Source organism: Caloenas nicobarica, chromosome Z (genome assembly GCF_036013445.1).
Source record: "Caloenas nicobarica isolate bCalNic1 chromosome Z, bCalNic1.hap1, whole genome shotgun sequence".
Lineage (NCBI taxonomy): Eukaryota > Metazoa > Chordata > Aves > Columbiformes > Columbidae > Caloenas > Caloenas nicobarica.
In genome coordinates this window covers 42,045,341-42,066,705 of record NC_088284.1, presented here as the reverse complement: position 1 = coordinate 42,066,705, position 21,365 = coordinate 42,045,341, and positions in this window count along the sequence as shown.

The following is a 21,365-nucleotide window of genomic DNA, read 5'->3' as shown; positions in this document are numbered from 1 at the left end:
ACAGACAGGTGCAAGTAACTTTGAGCGTATTTACATTTAACTAACCTCCTCACCAAATCTTCCACTACGTTCCCATACAATATCAATAAAAATATTCCTGAAATAACATATTTAGCTTTGCCATGATAGCTGCTAACATAGGTTTGGTCTGAAAACTTCGGATACTTTGGTACTTAAAACTACATGCTTAAAGACTTTGGCTCCCTCTAGTGAAAAAATGCATAAACATTCAAGTGACATGTTTGCTCTCCTGTTCAGACGTGAAAGGGGAAATCACTCCTCGTGCCGAACACTGCACTTACTCCAAGTGGAGCAGCAGGCACTGTAGCTACTGAAACCCAAGCAACAGGTGCTGCAGCTGAATCAGAGAACCAACCTATGTCTGCATCTGCTGCCCCTATACAGAAAAAGAAACACGCAAAATAATCAGTTCACATACTGAGGGAAGATGATGACTGAGGCTCATCATGAGAACAGGAGAAGGAGGAGGCAGGACCAGAAATAATCACCCCATCTCTATCCCCAAGTGAGCTGCAAGATATACGTAAAGATTTCAGCTGCTGGGATGGTGAGCACATCGCTGCTTGTCTGCTCTGATGCTGGGATAACAGGGCCAGTAGCTTGGAATTAGAGGGTAGAGAAGACAAGCAGCTGGGATCTGTGTCTATGAAAGAGGACATTGACAAAAAGATTTGGAAAAAGACACAAGCCCTCAGCCTCTGGCGGCGTGTTGTGGGAGAGTGATTTAGGGTTCTGCTTACTGCAGAACAATGTTTAGATTTCTCAAAGAAAAGTGCAACTTAAAAGAGCCTGGTAGCAGTTTCACTCTGTTATTTACGGCATGGAGGAAATATGCCAAGCTGAATGCTGCTTACCTTCTCCCCAGGAGCCTGTACTCATTCATGAAGCAAACTTTCAGGCATCTTTGCTCCCTAATAACTGTTCACTCCGAAGTCTGTATTTTAGAACTCCAGAGGCAAACTTTCAGGTGGTGCCTGATAGCCATTCACAGAGCAAATTTTAAGAAACAAAATTCTCAGAAATAAAAAGATTGAATGGAGTAGAATAGCAGGAGGGCTTGCTCAAGCTGGGTACCTCTGCAAAGGTCTAGCTAAGCACAGAAAACCATAGGTTTTTATATCTTTACAGGCCATTCATACCATGATTCAGCCCAATAGCAATATTTAACTTTGGGGTCTTCTTGCTTCTCATTGGATCTTCTTCATTGATCTCATATATGCCTTTGTTTTGTTCAGCTGTAGATGCTTTTTATAGTCATAGCCTTGCAAGTGCTGTTTTGTCTGAATAAATAATTTTCTTCTTAGTGAAGTGCAAAACAGGCCCCATTCTGCAGATGTCTGTAATGTCTTTGCATTAGCCTTGAAGTCATTGTTTTTCCCCCAGTCAATTCCGTTCCTCCCAGCAAAGTGCAAACTATACCTTATCTTGCAGGTGTTCAGTGCAGTTTGTAGTTGCCTTTGGTAAATATGAGCTTAAGATTTCAGCAAATCCAGCTTACTAGGTAACATAAAGTTGCGAGTATATTAAAAATCACACAACTTGATACTTCTAGATGATTCATTACATTTAGTATGCATTTACGTAAGCTAAATGATTGCTATGAAACTTAAATTGGTCTCATCCACTGACCTGTGAGTAGTAAAACCATCACCATACAGCCAGCTTATTTAGCAGAGAGAGTTCCAAGTTGGCTCACACAGGCTCTCATATTTATAGATTAAAGTGGTTGACTCATAGTCAATTTGCATACAGTGGGAAAGGTATGCATGAGACTCCCTGCATCCACAACTTATTTGTGTTCAGTGTGCTGTTCTGCTCCTTTGTGGGTTTCCTAAAAGGAGTTCTTGGCCCAGCTGTAGCTCAGGTCTTTACCTCCTTTGGACCCTGGACCAAACTGCTGCTGGTTTGGCTCAGGGGAGGGGTTGAGTGCATCCGCCACAAGGTGACTTCTGTCAGGTGTAAAGAAAAGATATCCTTTCAAGGAAGATGTTACATATCACCCAGGCAAGTGGACCACCACGGAGAAAGTTATCCAGTACTTGAGGGAATTAGCCATGCTGGAGGTGATTTATAATGATACCAATAATGAGGTTTTACCCACAGATCCGGATGAAGTCCAATGCACACAACCCGTGTCATGGAAGGTCCTCTGAAGTGCACCATCATCCTATGCCAGCTGATTGGCAGTAGTGTCCTGGAAAGAAGGTGAGGAACAAACAGTGGATGAATTGGCTGGAAAGTCTGTCTTCCTTCCTGCGGGACTGTGTCTTGACTGTGGAGAGACTATCAAACATGTGAGCTGAGAAATTATCCTGAGAGTTCCAGCATTTCAGAGACAAGTTCCGCTCCCCACCTGTATGGCCCAGGATCTCAGCTATTCCAAATGAGTGTTTCTCAGTTCTACAGAGAATATAAGTGGTATACAAAATGGGTCACCCTGTGGTTTTTCCTGTGTGACCATGGAGAAGACATGGAGGATCCTAACGGCTGACTGTATTTGATGCTAAAGTGAGTCTGACTGGGAAGGACTGCCAAAAGCACCCCATTGTGACTGGTCCAGATGCTCCATGCTCCTTGGTATAGACTACCTCAGGAGAGAGTATTTTAAAGATCCAAAAGAGTACTGGTGGGCTTTTGGCATAGCAGCCATGGAGACAGGGGACATTAACCAGCTGCCTACCTTGCCCAGTCTCTCAGAGGACCTTTCTGCTGTAGGATTGCTGAAAGTCAAAGAACAGCAGGTGCTGATTGCTACCATGACAGTGGACTGGCAGCAATATCACATTAACTGAGACTCTCTGATTCCCATCCATAAGTTGATTCATCAGCTGGAGAGCCAAGGCACTCCTTACTCCAGTGAGACTCACTGCCCCTTTAACATTCCCATATAGCCAATGCAGTAGTCCAACGGAGAGTGGAGACTAACAGTAGACTCTCATAGTCTGAATGAAGTCATGCTGCTGTGAAGTGCTGCTGTGCCGGACATTGTGGAGCTGCGATATGAACTGGAGTCAAAGGCAGCCAAGTGGTATACCACAATTGACACTGCTAATGTGTTTTTCTCAATTCCTTTGGCAGCAGAGTGCAGGCCACAGTTTGCTTTCATCTGCAGGGGCATGCAGTACACCTGGAATTGACTGGGGTGGAAACATAGCTTTACCGTTTGCCATGGACTGATCCAGACTGCACTGGAGCAGGGCAAAGCTCAAGAACATCTGCGATACATCATGTGGGATGACACAGCAGGGGAAGTTTTTGAGAAAGGGGAGAGAGTAATCCAAATTCTTCTGCAAGCTGGTTTTGCTGTAAAAGACAAAGGTCAAGGGACCTAGAAATGAGATCCAGTTTTCAGGAGTAAGATGGCAAGATAGATGTCGTCAGTTCCCAATGGATGTGGTCAAGAAAATAGCAGCTATGTCTCCACCAACTAATAAAAAGGAAACAAACTTTCTTGGGCATTGTGGGTTTTTGGAAAATGCACATTTCAAATTACAGTCAGATTGTGGGTTCTCTCCATGAAGTGACCCAGAAGAAGAATGATTTTGAGTGGGACTCCGAGCAAAAGCAAGCTTTTGAACAAATTAAGTGTGAGATAGACCATGCAGTAGGTCTTGGGCCACTCCAGGCAGGACAAGATGTTAAAAACATGCTCTACACCGCAGCCAGGGAGAATGGTCTTACCTGGAGCCTCTGGCAGAAAACACCAGGGAAGACTCAAGGTTGACCTCTGTGGTTTTGGAGTTGGTGATACAGAGGATCCGAGGCCTGCTAAACTGCAACTGAAAAAGAGTTATTGGCAGCATATGAAGGGCTTTGAGCTGCTTCAGAAGTGGTTGGTACTGAAGCACAGCTTCTCCTGGCTCCCCGGCTGCTGGTGTTGGGCTGGATGTTCAAAGGAAAGGTTCCCTATACTCATCATGCAACTGATGCTACATGGACTAAGTAGGTTGCACTGATCACACAACAGGCTCGAATGGGGAACCTCAGTCACTTAGAAGTGACCACAGACTGGCCAAAGGGTAAGGATTTCAGAATATCACCAGAAGAGGAGGTGACGTGCTGAAGAGGTCCCATAAACTATCAGAGAATGAAAAGTGATATACCCTGTTCACTGGTCAGTCCTGTTGCATCAGAGGTGGAAAGCTGCTGTGTGGAGTCCCACTCTATGATTTGCAGAAGCCACGGAGGACAAGATGAGTTGAGTCAGTTTGCAGAGGTGAAGGCCATCCAGCTGGCTTTAGACATTGCTGAGTGAGAAAAATGGCCAATGCTCTATCTCTATACTGACTCATGGATGGTGGCAAATGTCCTGTGGGGCTGGCTACAGCAATGGAACCAGAGTAACTGGCAGCACAGAGGCAAACCCTTCTGGGCTGCTGATTTATGGCAAGATATTACTGCCTGGCTAGAGAACCTGCCTGTTAAAGTAGGCCACACAGACGCTCATGTGCCTAAAAGTTGGTCCACTGATGACCATCATAATAACCAGCAGGCAGATCAGGCTGCCAAGATTAAAGTGGCTCAGGTAGATTTGGACTGGCAACATAAAGGTGAATTATTTATAGGTCAGTGATCCCATGATGCCTCAGATCATCAAGGAACGGGTGGACTTGACCATGAACACTAATGCCCAGGCTATCCATGAATGTGAAATGTGCTATGATCAAGCAAGCCAAGTGGTTAAAAGCTGTGTGGTACGGGGGGCAATGACTGAAGTATAATTATGGGGAGGCCTGGCAAATTGACTATATTACACTCGCACAAACGCACCTTAGCAAGTGCTATGTGCTTACTATGGTGGAAACAACCACTGGATGGCTGGAAACGTATGCTGTGCCCTATGCCACTGCCCGGAACACTATCCTGGGCCTTGACAAGCAAGTACTATGGTGACATGCTACCCCAGAAAGAATTGAGTCAGACAATGTGACTCATTTCCAAAACAACCTTGTAGACACCTGGGCCAAAGAGCATAGCATTGAGGTGGTCTATCACAACCCCTGTCATGCACCAGCCTCCAGGAAAATTGAACTGCACAATGGATTCTTAAGGACCACACCATTAGGTAGTGGAACCTTCAGAAATTTGGATTAAAATTTAGCAAAGGCCACCTGCTTAGTTAACACCAGGGCATCTACCAATCGAGCTTCCACCTACTGTAGAAGAGGATAAAGTCCCTGTGGTGCGCACGAAGAGTGCGTTAGGGAAGACAGTATGAGTTACTCTGGCCGTAGGCAAAGACAAACCCATCCATAGGTTTGCCTTTGCTCAGAGACCTGGGTCCACTTGGTGGATAATGCTGAAAGATGGAGGAGTCCAATCTGTACCTTAAGGAGATTTGATTCTGGGTTAGAATACTCCCATGATGTGAGCTGTATGATGTTAATTGCTACTGGTATTTGCTACATAATACTGTACACCAAGGCTTCACAAAGGGGAAGTCGTGTTTGACCAACCTCATAGCCTTTGATGAAGACGTAACAAGGTGGATTGACGGCAGAGCAGTGGATGTGGTCTACCTTGACTTCAGCAAAGCATTTGACACCGTCTCCCACAGCATCCTCATGGCAAAACTGAGGAAGTGTGGACTGGGTGATCGGGTAGTGAGGTGGACTGCAAACTGGCTGAAGGAGAGAAGCCAGAGAGTTGTGGTCAATGGGGCAGAGTCTGGTTGGAGGCCTGTATCTAGTGGAGTGCCTCAAGGGTCAGTTCTGGGACCAATACTATTCAATATATTCGTCAATGACTTGGATGAGGGAATTGAGTGTACTATCAGCAAGTTTGCTGATGACACCAAGCTGGGAGGAGTGGCTGACACGCCAGAGGGCTGTGCTGCCATCCAGTGAGATCTGGACAGGCTAGAGAGTTGGGCGGGGAAAAATTTAATGAAATATAACAAGGGAAAAATGTAGAGTCTTGCATCTGGGCAGGAACAACCCCAGGTTCCAGTATAGGTTGGGGAATGACCTATTAGAGAGCAGTGTAGGGGAAAGGGACCTGGGGGTCCTGGTGGACAGCAGGATGACCATGAGCCAGCACTGTGCCCTTGTGGCCAAGAAGGCCAATGGCATCCTGGGGTGTATTAGAAGCGGGGTGGTTAGTAGGTCAAGAGAGGTTCTCCTTCCTCTCTACTCTGCCCTGGTGAGACCGCATCTGGAATATTGTGTCCAGTTCTGGGCCCCTCAGTTCAAGAAGGACAAGGAACTGCTGGAGAGAGTCCAGCGCAGGGCAACAAAGATGATTAAGGGAGTGGAGCATCTCCCTTATGAGGGAAGGCTGAGGGAGCTGGGTCTCTTTAGCTTGGAGAAGAGGAGACTGAGGGGTGACCTCATCAACGTTTATAAATAGATAAAGGGTGAGTGTCATGAGGATGGAGCCAGGCTCTTCTCGGTGACAACCAACAGTAAGACAAGGGGTAATGGGTTCAAGCTGGAACACAAGAGGTTCCACTTAAATTTGAGAAGAAATTTCTTCTCAGTGAGGGTGACGGAACACTGGAACAGGCTGCCCAGGGAGATTGTGGATTCTCCTTCTCTGGAGACATTCAAAACCCGCCTGGATGCCTTCCTGTGTAACCTCACCTAGGTGTTCCTGCCCTGGCAGGGGGATTGGACTAGATGATCTTTCAAGGTCCCTTCCAATCCCTAACATTCTATGATTCTGTGATTCTGTGATACACCATACTAACCATATTCAGTAAGTACCTTTCAGGTTAATGAAGAATGAACTTCGATAAAGCTAAGCAAAGTGCAGCAATGATGCAACCAGAGCTGGCTGCAACAACTGGCATCCAGCCACCGCCTTGAGGTCAACATCTTTAACCTGCAATCTGTGGGCATGAACTGTGCCAGATGCACCAGCTATGAGTTCCACATGCAGCATGCAACAATGCAGCACTCCAACACAACACTCATCTTTCCTGTCCTGGGAGTCTGTCCTGATAGATAGAATCTGACATTATGGACTAAATTGACCCAACGAACATTTTAGAGAGATAATATGATGCCTAGGAGTAAGGGAGTAATATCTGTGTGTATATGTGCGTGTGTATATATGTATGAAAAGTGGTAGTAGTTAACTGGAGTGTCTTGGTAAGGGCGAGACCTGGGCATGACATAAATGGTATAGAATAAGGGGCGGAATGTGCTGGGTTGGCTGAGATAGGGTTAATTTCTACAGTTATCTGGAGGGATGACACAGCCAGCATAGCTGACCCAAAACTAGCCAAAGGGGTTTTTGATACCATATAAGGTCATGCTGAGTTATAACAGGGGGCCTGGCCAGAGCTGGAGTCTCTCTTGCTGCTGGGGAGTGGGGTGGTCCAGGGTGGTCTCAGTTCTCTCTGGGAAAGGGAGGGAGGTTTTTGCGTGGGCTGTGTTCAGGAATCCCAAACTGCCGCTCTGGAGGAGGAGGACTTCAGTGTCGGGATTGCCACGTGGTGAGAGATTGCACTGTGTTCTTATCCCAACCCATGATTTTTGCCTTTTGTTTTCTGATTCTCCTCCCCATTCCACTGGGGGTGGGGGAGGGGTGAGCAAGTGGCACATGGTTTTAGTTGCCAGCTGGGGTGGGTGCTGGGGCTGAACAACAATAGTCCCAAAGGCATATATCGATTCCAAGAAGTGACTATTGGAAGTGTAGGACTGTATGTCTGCTGCCTTTTTTTTTTTTTCTGGGTAGGTGCTCAGGCTTTAATTGTGAACTTACAGGAATCTGTGTATATTATTCAGATAAATTGCTCTTTAATTTGGATTCCTTTGTAATATATATATATATCAGAGTGCTTGAGTTTGAACAGTTAATTATTCACAGGAGACAAGGGGGAAAGCAGAAGAAAGTACATACTGGAATAGAATGTGTGCTATTGCTTGGCATCAGCTTTTCCAAAACAAAGAAAAACAGAAAAGCAAAAAATGACAACAATCTCTTGTCTCTCTCAACACAGGAAATAGCAGGAAAACAGGTTTTTCAATGCTTTGTTGCTTTTCAGCCTCTTTCTAGTAGATGAGTAATGAGTAACAGAGAGCTTAAGAACACTATTTACTCCTTCATTAGTGTAATGGATTTACAGCTTTGTGCTTCATACAGTCTTTTCAACATTGAAGAGTATCTACACACTAGTGAACATGAGCTTCACAAATAGGAATGCAGTTAATTCATTTCCTTATAAACTATTACACTCTATTTTACTCTTCTCAAAGGTCATGGGAAAGAACCTGGACAGTAATTTTTTTAAGACATGTTAGTGGTGTGACTGCTGTGTCATAGACAGAAGGAAGAATGAGAGTTTGCTAATTACAAATTAAAAAAAAAAGCAGAGTGGCAGTTGGATAATTAGTGTGTGTGTCCCACAAGTCCACAAAAATGTGTATCAAGGAGAAAAACAGAGAACTTCCTGATGGGAAAACGTACATATATGTGTTTGCAGAACACATGGAACTGCTTCCAGGAAACTTATTATATTTGCTCTTGCACCAAACAGGAGTAAGAGTGCACAAAAAGAAACATCTAGGTAGGATTTTGCTTTGGGTGAGAGAGAAAAGTTTAGTTATGGGTTTATCAGAAACCTGGTTCCTTTGTTTTAGGAAACGGCTTGCTCAAAAGTGAAGATGTCAATTAGAGAGAGTTCATGTTGCACTTCACCTGCAGTTGGAGCTGCATTTTTTCTGAAAATGGAAAATTTACTATTAGTTCTACTAGGAACTTAGGAAGAGCATATAAGATTTTTGCAATTTGAGGTAATATCTCAAATGGCAAGCTGTTCATGACAAGCTGACCCTTTTAGGTAAAGGTGTGTCCTGGTTTTGTTAAAAACAAGACCAGTTCTCTTTTAGTGAATTTTCCTTTCAGCTAAGTTCTTCTAAATACCTTCTAAGTAACTGTACTTTTCTGAATTTAGCTACATGTTTTTTGGACGCTGTGCTCCAAAACTGATAAGGGTGACCAGTGGAATGCAGAAGAGGCTCATGTTTAGATTTATTGCTGTAACAACTAAGAATTCTGGTAACATCCCATAATTGAGAAGGGCATATTTGCAAGGAGGGGTGAACAGAACAGGTGACTAAAACTGACCGAGTATTCCATCCCATCCACATCATACACCCTATGGAAGTGGGAGATCACAAGGATCTCGTTCTCTTTGACCATGGCTGGCATCTGAAAAGGACCCTGCCTGTCTGCCTGCAATCCGAGGCCTGGTTCCAGACCCTGAATCCCTGAATCTAGTTCCAGTTTACTACAGAGTCCAGCCCAGGACCTCCAGGTGCCTGCCCTGCAGCTGCTGGAGTCACACCAACTCCGCCGAGCGGGGTGGCAACCCTGTGCTATCCCGGGGGATTCAAGATTGGTTTTGTATATTTTGTATTATTTGCTCTATTAGTAGCATTAGTAAAGCCTTTAAAACTTTTCCAACTTGCAAGACTCTTTCTAACTTGAAGTGTCTCTTCATTATCCTTCTTATCACCTTCCCTGGGTGTAGGGGGGTGGGATTAACAGAGAGCATCTGCCGCAGTTTATTGTCACCTTGCAATTAAACCGTGCAAGACCAGACTTGCGAACTTGGCCATATTTTCTTCAGAGACAGAATAACAGTGCTGGGTTTTCCTGTTGTGTGAATAGGAATGAATTCAATACAAGGAAATGAATTTTGTAGGAATTAAAAGGTAGCCCAATTGAAAATTTTGCCTGAAAAGAGTATCAGTTTTTACTTGCTGCTCAGCAGTATGTAACAGTTGTTGACAGTAGTATGCAACAGAAGAAAGCTGAAAATTAAAAACAAGTTTGAGTTGTAGTTGGTGTTTATAAACAAGCAACAAAAAAGTTCATTCTGACAGGTGAAATTTTCGCAATTAATATAGATCAGAGAAGATGATGAAGTCTTTGTGTATCATACAGAAGCTAGATTGTAAATCACTCGGTAAATACTACAGTGTATTTTAAATTAATTAAGCCTATTTTGTTGTGCTTTGTGTGGGCCAGTATTGTAATAATTTGCAATAACATTTAGAAGTTTAATAAAGCAACTTGCCTGAGAGCCCAAAATTCTTAAATGCCTGCCAAACATTGCAGAAATGAAAATGGATTTTTCTCTGTTGTTTCTAAGCTTCAGTGGTACACCTGGATTACACTTTCTCCATATTCAAGGGACTAAAACCATCTCAATGAAGCTAAAAGTAGAGTTTGTGAGAGAAACAGCAGAGGCAGTACAGCTCAGAATAAAAAAAGCATATGTTGGCAATGCAGAGTAACTGAAAATACAGTACTTGTGAACAGTGTAATAATTCCACGTCTGTCTAGAATATGATCAGTCATTAACTATACATATACATTGTCCCTTCATAAAATAAGACCTAGATTATATTAACAACTACTGTTTCTAAGAATTAGAGAATCACGTCACAAACATTACTGGTGTTTATAATGGCCCGAATTAAACAGTAATTGGACAAAGCTAACAGCTCTGAATAGTTGTTGACTTGAGCCACATGGGTAATATCCTTCCTGTAATTAACCACAGTAAAAGAAAATACAGATACTCTAACTATAAATTTAAATGCTGAGCTATTTTTTTCCCTAGGACTCTAAACATACTGAATATTTCTAATTTGTGTCCCAAATGTCATCTGGTAGACTGGGATTATACAGCAAGTCTTGATTCTACCTGTCAGCTGAGGTGGCAGTGGAGGAAATAATAGTGACCGAGGGAAAAAAAAAAGATAGAAGGAAACAGAAAGCTGAATGATGCTGCAGTGTTTTAAACCCTAAAACTTCATAGAAGCCACATATGGTTAAACCTAAGAAATAATTTAATGGAAACAGAGAAAGGCATCTAGTTGAAATGAAGGCCAAGGGTTTTTTGTATTAAGGACTATTAAGAGTCAAAATATGTTGCAAGTATTAGGTTTTTATATGACTGATGTGTAGGGAGTTAAATCAATAACTTAATCTAAGTGCCTCAGGAAATTTACAACTCATTCAGTGAATAAACATAACTGGCCTTGTCAATTAAGCTTGTTGCCAAATTTAGTGCTTTTGCACTATGCGTCAGTCTTTTTTGCACTGTGCATCGAGCTGCACTTCTGAGCCCTCCAGATCTGTCTGGAATAAGGTCTTCTGTTTAGTGCTGGCTTTATGCCATCTTGCCTCTCTGGAGTGGAATTATGTAATTAACTTACTATTAGGACAGGTCCTGAGCTTCAGTGATCAGTTAAGATTACCTTGCCAGGACTGATCTGCTTTTATCTAATCCTTTCATCTGAGAGAATGACAGCAGTAAGCAGTGATTAGTCTCCTCCAGTTCTGAAAGCAAGTAAGAGAGAGCTGATCTCAAACCATGTGCTGTATGAAAGACTGTTTTACCTTAAGCCTTTCCTCAAATCTGGAAAAGGACAATGTTCCTTGATTTCCATGCTCAGAGCCTGTCTTAATGCTAGGTTGCCTCCCTGCACAATTTGCAGCCATGGGCTTTCCTATGTGGCTTTCTATATGTGCATCATCTAGTTAGCTCTTTGCATTCGCTGATCAGATCTAGACATATATTAATATCTGGAAGTATAGTACTGTGGTGAATTTAGTCCCTCCACTGTTTCCTTTTCCCATTTTGTTATGACCAATACGAGTAGATTGATAGATTCATACAGGAAAAATCTCAGAATCCAGTTTAATTTAAATACATCTCCATTCACTGTCATAAGAATACTAGTAATACTAGTATTTATTTGATAGTTTTTATCTCCTTAGCTTCATATTTTTAAAAGCTTACTTAGATTGTATTTTTGAAAACTACCTTATATATTAAAGTGGGATTACTAGTTGTCTTAACTTTGTTCCATAGCTTCTCAGCTGTAAATATAAAATTATCTTAAGACAAAAATCTTGTCTTTCTTACACAGTTTTTATTTCTAAAAGGAAGCTTGCTCCTGCTTTGGTCAGGAGTTGCACTAATGGGATACACAGAAGAACAGTCAACAGCAGTTCTGTTAGAGTGAAGTATCTTCTTGCTGTTTCAAAGAAACTGTATTTTCCATTGCTCTGAAGTAAAGCTGCAGTATTGGTCCCTCCTCCTAAAGTTGTTTAACATACAGTATATATAAGAATCAGTCAGGTACTACCTAACAGTCTTGGGACTGAAATTTTGAGAGGCTCTACTGCACATGCAATCAATGTTACTGAAGGGGAGGTTTTGTTCTCCTTCTTCTGATACAAGCCCTGACTCTTCACCAAGCTGACTTAACTCACTGAAATGGCAGGCTATTACCCACTGCTTTACTGAACTAATTCTCTAGCACTTTGTTAGGAAGAAGTGGGATGTCTTCCCAACAGTTTCTTGTAATATTTGCCTTGCTCATCTCTAGTGGAGAAGGAGGTGATTCTGAGGACTTATAAATCAGAGAGAGTAATACCTCCAGTCCAAATAGGTGTAGTCCCCAATAGGGCTAGATGTAGGCAGGCATTAGGTCTAGGCTGCTGATTATGGACATGAAAACTGAAAGAATCTTGCGCTTAATTTGTGATCTCCTGAATAATCTGTCAATCTTTCTGCAGTTCCATTTCCTCTATGTAAATCACATCATTTCCCTATGTTTGCGGTGATACTATGAGGACAAAATAAAATCTGCTATCTGAAAGGGCTGGGAAGGACTCTTATGTTGTGTTGTCATCAAAAGTTTCTTAGATAAAGGTTGTTAGGCTGCAGGTAATTCTTTATCAAATTTCCCATAGCTAATAAGCATTAACAAAATAACAGTTAGACTGTATATACTCTTCTGAGCAATTGTGTTTTATTAAGTGGGAGTTTGTAAATAAATAGCAAAATGTTGCCAGTGTTGCCAGTATTTTGCAAATGCAATCTAAAGAACCAGAACTTAAAATAAAGCCTGACAATATTATACTGAAACAGTGTGCTACATATAGGCTTTGGAAATGCTGTATTACGCTACCCATGTTTCTACTGAATTGATTTCTGCATGACACATTAATCATCTGCTTAGTACGCCCAATGTGGCAAGATTTTATTTTCTTTTTTATTTCTTATTTGTTGAAGGCCTGTTTTTACATCACATGCTTAAAACACCTCGGACAGAGAGGTATTACCTTAGATGTTCATGCAGATCAAACAAAACCAGGTTATCAAGTAACTTACTGAAAGGTAAAGGAAGTGTCTTTGCGTTTGTTACTCAGCAGTTACTGCTGCTTTGATTTAATCTAGTTAATTAGGCTTCTAGGACTCCTTACTGTTGTGGAAATGGGCTGCCATTTTCTCCTCACCCTTTAAATAAGATTATATATATCTATGCTTTAGTTTTAGGTAGTCCAGTAAAGAGCAGGGAGTTGGACTCACTTACCTTTATGGATCCCTTCCAGTTTGAGATATCCTATGACTCTGGTTCTACATGTGCTGCCAAAATGCCATTGTTCCGTAAATCAGTTGTGAGTGAAAAGTAAAAAACACATGTCTGTAACACCAATCAAGCAACTCATTGCAGTAAAGGAATACCACAACAATATTTTACAAGCAAATATGGACATAGTAGCATAGGAGAACCTAAAACTTGAATCACAAAAACATTGAAAGGGGAAGTCGACATGGCATATATACCACCACCTTAAATTACAAGCATCTTGTTCCCAAACTGTTCTGTGTTGTAGATAATACATGGCAATGTGCAGCCAATAGAATTGCCATCTTCATCCTGCTTTTTCTTGCTTCAACACTTTAAGAAGTAAAATCATGAATAGTGCTAGAGATCAAAAGGATTACTGCTTAGAAAGAGGTACATCTTGGCTTGCTAAAGAGTATATTCAGAAGAGGAATTTTCAGGTCAAGATAAGAAGCAGATTGCATAGATGGATAATTAGAAAATGCTCTGAAATTCTCTTCGTTAAAGAGAACAGTGAGAGAATTTGAATTTCAGGGCCTAATGTTGTAAATACAGAGTATGTAACACAATAGTCCTAAACTTGTCAAGACCCCCAAAATGCTAATTGCTTTGCCTTTTACTCTGAGTTCCTTTTGTGTACACCTTTTTTTTTTTCTTCTTTTTTTTTTTTTTTGGAGAGTATATCAGAATGCCGTCAGCTTCCGTAATATCTTAAGAAGACAATGTTTGGTCGTGCTCAATAAAATAGTCTTTACAAGTTTTAATTTTTTTTTCTAGCCTATACCTGTCCTTCTAATGAAAAGATGTTGAGTTTCTGTGTGTGAAGTCAGGCTTAAGTAGACACAAAACTGAAAAATGCACAGGTGATCAGGAAAGAAGGCTGACAAGTCCAAACCTGGTTTTGTTCAGTTGCATCTCTCAAACAGAGCAGAGTCATATGTGTTGTGCTTCTTTTTAGGATAGTGTTATTGCTTTTCTCAGTTTATCACCAAAAAACTTCTTCATTATTCTTTTTTATTATTCTGACAAGAAAGCAAAATGACTTTAAAGACCATAAGATCCCATCTTACAAAAATATTTCGTCTCTGAAGCATGCTAGATTTGGAAAGAAAAGTGGACTTAAAACAAAGTTACATTTTCCTTTTTCAATTTTATTAGGATTTATGGCTGGCTAAAATGCACAAAACTTCTCACAGTTTCAAGCCTACTGTGAAACGTCCATTCTGAGCTTTGAATGTCTCTATTCTTGAATGAAATGAACTGTAATGAAACTACTGAAACATCAAGACATGGTTGCACTAAAGAAAGCTGCAAATTAAAAGCTTCAAAATAGCATGCACATGAGAGTCTCCTTAGTCTCTTCTTACATTAGACAGCCTTCAAGTAGATGCTTGACCACAGCTTGACCACACTCTGGAGTACAGCAGAGGAGATCCTTGGTGCAGATGATACAACTGATGCACCGGGAACATTTCTGCATGCACCTAATGATAGTCTATTAAAGGAGAAACAGAGCCAGGAGGCTAAAGTTTCATTACTAGGTTAAGGCTGAGAATTTAAAGGAAGCTAGATGGCAAAGCACATTAAAACTTGCTGGAAACTGTTCATTGAGGTCTTTGTGGTGCTTTACAGTTCTGAGTGCAATATGTCATGAACACAATTCTGTCCATAGAAATGAGAGACTACTTGACTACAGCCAGGTGACCTTCAGGACTGTATAGCTAGTGTTCCCCAGCATGTGTCAGCATGCAGCCATTGGAGGGCAGCATTGACAGGTTTTAGTGACGTTTCTGGACTGTGAATTAGGATGGTTGCAGTGGAGGCAGACATTAGTGCTTTTTTACTTAAAGAAGTGTATGGCCTGGCAGAAAGCTAATATAAACAGCTTGAGATCATGGTTTAAACCACTGCAGCAAGATTCATATCTGTAAAATTCTAACAAGAGCCTGTAAAAAGACATTTATGAAGAGTGGTCTGCAGAAATTATGTAAAGTGCACCTGTAATCTGGAGAAATTTGTGAGTGCATTTCTACAGTGCTGTGATTTATAGACTTTCCACAGTTGTTTAGTTTCATGGTACTTAAACATGAGAGCTCACTACAGTTAGTTATTATATCTTCGAATTGTTTTTATGATTGTGAAATAGGTTTGTTTCCTGTTTTCCTTCACACCCCACTTCCTGCCCTGTGCTGAGAGCTGCTGTGTTAAATATGGAATTTAGATTATGTTGACTGAAAACGAAATCTAGTGCTTGGCACTTTGGGGAACGTTGTCTGAAGAAAATGGATTTTCTTCTGAGATACTCTGTGTGATACAATAGGACGATGATGCTTTTCATAGAAAGAAAAACATTCCTGTCAGTTTGGTCAGTAGGTGGCATTTTAGTTAAAGAACTCAAAACTTCAGGAAGCTTTACTTTCAAATATATTCCCGTTGTACCCTGTGAGTCTGTTAATATAATTTTTATAACTTCACTACTGTTGATCTGAGTTTATTAAGTAAATCTAACAGAGTCACAGGGAATAAAATTTAACGATTTTCAAGTGTAGCTCATATTTCTGAAGACTAATAATATCTTTGGGGGCAGGTATAACCTACACAAATCAATCTTGTAGTTTTAATTTTATCTTTCTTAGAATTACAAAATGTAAAACGCAAATGTGTTAATTAAATCTTAATACACGTTTGATGAATAACAGATTTTATGCAGTCTGGTAAAACTGGTATTTAAAATGAAATTGTATAGTCACAGAGCACAGAATGGTTTGGTTTGGAAGGGACCTCTGGAGATCATCTAGTCCAACCCACCTGCTAAAGTAGGTTCACCCAGAGCAGGTTGCACGGGAATGTGTCCAGGCGATTTTGAAGGTGTTCAGAGAAGGAGACTCCACAACCTCTCTGGGCAGCCTGTTCCAGTGCTCTGGCACCATCAAAGTAAAAAAGTTTCTCCTCATATTCAGGTGGAACCTCCTGTGTTTCAGTCTCTGCCTGTTGCCCCTCATCCTATTGTTGGGCACCACTGAAAAAAGTCTGGTCACATCCTCTTGACACCCACCCCTGACATATTTGCAAGCATTGATCAGATCCCTCTCAGTCTTCTCCAGGCTGAACAGTCCCAGCTCTCTCAGTCTTTCACAGAATCACAGAATCACAGAATGTTAGGGACTGGAAGTGACCTCAAAAGCTCATCTAGTCCAATCCCCCTGCTGGAGCAGGAACACCTCATAAGAAAGATGCTCCAGACCCCAAACCATCTTTGTAACCCACCACTGGACTCCCTCCCGTAATTTCTTGTCCTTCTTAAACTGGGGAGCCCAGAACTCAACACACTTCTCCAGATGTGGCCTCACCAGGGCAGTGTAGAGAGGGAGGATAACCTCCCTTGACCTGCTGGTCACACTCTTCCTAATGCACTCCAGGGTACCATTGGCCTTCTTGGCCACAATGGCACATTGTTGACTCATGGTCAGCCTGTTGTCAACCAGAACTCCCAAGTTCTCAGTAATGCTGCTTTCCAGGAGGTCAAGCCCTAACCTGTACTGGTACCTGCAGTTATTCCTCCCCAGCTGCAGGACCCTACGCTTGCCTTTGTTGAATTTCATCAGGTCCTTCTCTGACCAGCCTGTCCAGGTCTCACTGAATGGCAGCACAGTCTTGTGGCTTAACAACCCTTCCTCCCAGTTTGGTACCATCAGCAAACATACTGAGGACGCACTCAGTCTCTTCATCCAGGTCACTGATGAACAGTTTGAACAAGACTTCACCCATTACTGACACCGCTTCAACCAAACTCTGCACCATTGATCACAACCCTATGAGCTCTGCCATCCAGCCAGTTCTCAGTCCATCTCACTGTGCACTCATGCAACCCATACTTCTTGAACTTACCTGTGAGGATGTTGTGAGAGACAGTGTCAAAAGGCTTGCTGAAGTCAAGGTAGACAACATCTGCTACTCTTGCCTTGTCTACCCAGTCAGTCACATGATCATAGAAGGCTATGAGGTTGGGCAAACATGACTTCCCCTTGGTGAATCCATGTTTACTGCTCCTGATAACCTTCTTTTCCTCCACATACTTGGAGATGATGTCCAGAATGAGCTGTTTCATCACCTTTCCAGGGATGGAGGTGAGGCTAACTGGCCTGTAGTTTCCTGGGTCATCCTTCTTGCCCTTTTTGAAGACTGGAGCGATGTTGGCTTTCTTCCAGTCCTCAGGCACCTCTCGTGTTCTCCATGACCTTTCAATGATGATGGAGAGTGCTGCCAGCTCTCTCAGCACTTGTGGGTGCATCCCATTGGGGCCTATGTATTTGTGGATGTCCAGTTTCCCTAAATGATCTCTTACCTGATCCTCCTCAAGCAAGGGAAAGTCTTCCATTCTCCAGACTTTCTCTCTTACCTCCAGGGTCTGGGATTGTTTTGTTTTTTTTTTCCCCAGAAAGATCTTAAATTTCTATACTATAATCATTTGACCTGCGTGTCAAGATCTACAGGTTAAACCACATTAGTGTGTATCAAAGGGAAAACTGGCATTAAAATACGGAGGTAAAAGGTAAAAAATACTCTCAAAAGGAAGAGAGTCAATCATGGAAACAAGTTTAGAATTTCATAAATATCACTCTTTTGTGTTTTTAGTAACAATGATATCTTTCTTGAAGCATGATTTAAGGTTAGAGTTAACCATTTCTGAATTACACCACTTCTCTTTCCCTCTACTTCTAGCTGTATCTCCATTCATGGAGCTATCCAAGTGCAAGGATGATCCCCTGGTCATATTGAAACACAATCACATTTGGTTTTATAACCTATATCATCTCTGTATTGACGAAATAATTTCCTATTTAACTATCTGAGCTGTGGTCAAGCTCCTGTGCAGATGTGTAGAAGTCTTATCTGGACAGACTGGGGCTTTGTTTCATTGAGTTTCATGTTGCTGATTTGCTTTGATCTTAGCTGTGTCTTGCTGGTGTCTCAGTGTAGGTTAGAACATCCCTGTTTTTTGATAGTAGGTACTGTTCTTGGCCATGGCTGGAGATTTATATTGTCTCAATGTGAAATTAACGTGAAAATATTTTTTTTTTCTGCGTCAAGCTTTTAAAGTTGTGTTGCTCTGCTGTTAAGAGAATGTTGCATGTGCTTCTGCAGATGTTTTTGAATTGGTATAATAGATCATTCAAACTGTCTTCTCTGCTGCTGATTGCTGAGCCACTCCTGCTGCCAGCTCTGCACCCCTGCTCACTCAGGACCCTGTAAATCTTTGGCTAACCTGAGCTTTATTATAATTCCTTCATTTGTATTATCTACTCAAAGTTGTCATTATCGTAAATAGTGCTGTCTCAAATGAGACAGGCATTTTTCAAGACCCATTCAGAAGTTACGAGTATTTTGAATCTGAACATTATTAGTAGCTGAGAAAACAGGACCGAAGGTAGGTAGTTGAATGAATCTGTGGCCAGCTAAGACAAAGATGTTAAAACATCACTAGGACTTTGGTCACAATATTTAGGTACATCTGTTGCAAAAAGATTTGCCATTGCTTATCTGAGCTAGAGACTTCTGTTTAACCATTATTTGAGGAGAACTTCAAGTGCATTGATGAGTAGTTAGCATGTAATTTAATAGATTGCAGAAATACTCATGAACACTTGTTACCACTTAACTCTGAGCGGGAGCTAAACGGTAAACATCCACCCTCTCTCGCCTTTCCTTTCCCAGGGAGACAGAAGGGAAAAGGAGAAAAGACTTGTGGGTTGGAATCGAAACAGATTTAATACAATAATAATAAAAGAAGTGTGAATAACAGTGTGAATATTATAAAATATATAATGCTATACAGAGCAATATTTAGCTGCAGGAATGCGTGTTCCCAACAATGAATGCCAGAGGGTGGACACTTGAGCATGGCGAGTCTCATAAAACATGGAGATCATAGCAGGCATAGGAAAGTTACAGAAATCAGGCAGTGGGAGCAGGAGTAGGAACATGACCCTTCATGGATGGTGGTCATCAAAGAAGGGCTGTCCCCAGCAACTTCCTGCTTACATATGGAGCGTGACGTTCATGGTGTGGAACACTTCACTGATCAAGCTACTGGAAGAAAAGATTAACTCTGTCTCAGGCTAAATCCAAAACAATAGACTGTGCTGGCTACTAAGAATAAAAGATTCTAACTGCATGGAAAGTTACTTTGATTTCAGCTAACCCAGCACAACACTAAATGATTCCTTGTAGATACGTTTATAATCTAGAACCAGTCTGTTTAATTAATAGCACTGAAGTTATGGTTAAAAAAAGATCGAGGGCAGAAAAGGGGTTTCCTTAACAAGAAGAGGCAGAGCAAAAGCAACACAGGTTTATGTGTTACATACATGTCTTCTGCCTACAGCTACTTCATGTGTGTTCAGAGTGATTTTTCCCTCTATGATATATTGCACAATAGTGGCTTGTGGAAGTGCTTAGGGAAGGATGTTCTCTGTGCAGGCCTGGAGTTTACTAGGTCTTGGTCCAGTATCAGTTAGATTTAATGAGCTTTCCAGGATGTTGCAAAGGCTGCATGTTTCATAGAGTTTATGGGAAAGGGTGAAGATATGTATTTGATACAATTGGGAATTAAAGATTTGGTTTTGTTGAGTTGCCTTTTGCCTGCACTTAACTGCTCTCATTATTTTAATACTTAACGCTTCCACTTAAAGATGTCTACCTTCATTAACCTTGCTGAATGTATACAAAGGTGCTGACTTTAGTTATACTATAACTGGTGGTCTAGTTACTGTTGCAGCCATTTCATTACAGACCTTGATTTTTGTTTTCTTGGCAAATCTCAGGAGTCAAGCTTTTATTTGTATCACTAACTTTCTGAAGGGGAGGGAAAATGTGACACATTTCTAGGGACAAATGTTACTATTTGTCACTGAATTACAGCTCAATGCAGTGGGAACACTTTTAGCCTAGTTTTAGTAAAGAATCTGGCAGTACTTGTATGTAAGATCAATGGAGTTTCCAGTAGTTCTGAAAGCCCAAGAAAATGTGTGCCTTTTCTTATATTTATGTAAGTGGACTTGTCTAGCCAGAAGTATTTGACTAGTAAAGGCACAAAGTATATGCAGCAATGTCGAACTTGACAGAGACCAAACTGAAAGAAAAATTTTCTGCAAGATCTTTGGTGTGTTAGATTGTTTTGAAGCTAGTGGTGCTTCTTTAAGTTGGTATTCCTTTGCCACCCTGGAGTATTGTTTTATTTTTCCTTCAGAGGATTTTCAGGTATTCAGCTTGCATAGAGACCATGGTAATTTTTGTACATTTATGTGAGCCAGTGAACCCAAACATAATATTGTAACTTGCTTAGGCAGTTTACTTTTCACTGAGGAACTGGCTTCCTTTTGAAAATAGAATAAGGATTTTGTTGTCATGGCAACAGATTTCAGTACTTGTTTCCCACAACTTATAACCACAGAGTTTAGATGAAATAATAAATGTGTTACTTAAATGGAAGAAAATACAGAGCATGGGAGGGAATCATGCTGTATACAAGTACTTGAAGTCTGAATATGACATTTGCTACTCATTCAGGAAATTAATTTTTAGAAATCAAATAAATTTTCAATTCTGTCCTGAATTGAAAGCAAAGGGTAAACAAATCAACAGCTGAGATGCAAGAGGATATTATTATGAGTAAAAGCAAAAGGAGTAAGAAATAAAAAGATATGCAAAAGAAGAAAAATATCTCAGACTGCAAAGTGCTAGTTACTAAAAAACATTTCATAGCCTAGAAAAAACCCAGACTCAGAAGAATCCATGCACTGCTCTCACAATTGTCTTAAGAGCAAGCAATGCAGTGCAGTCACAGTGAAATGGTGTAGAGCTGTAAGACTGTGTGAATGTCTTACACAGTGAGTCTGCACCACATTTACAAAACACTACATGCTTCAGCTTGCTCACAGCTACTGTAATGAGTAAGCTGTTACC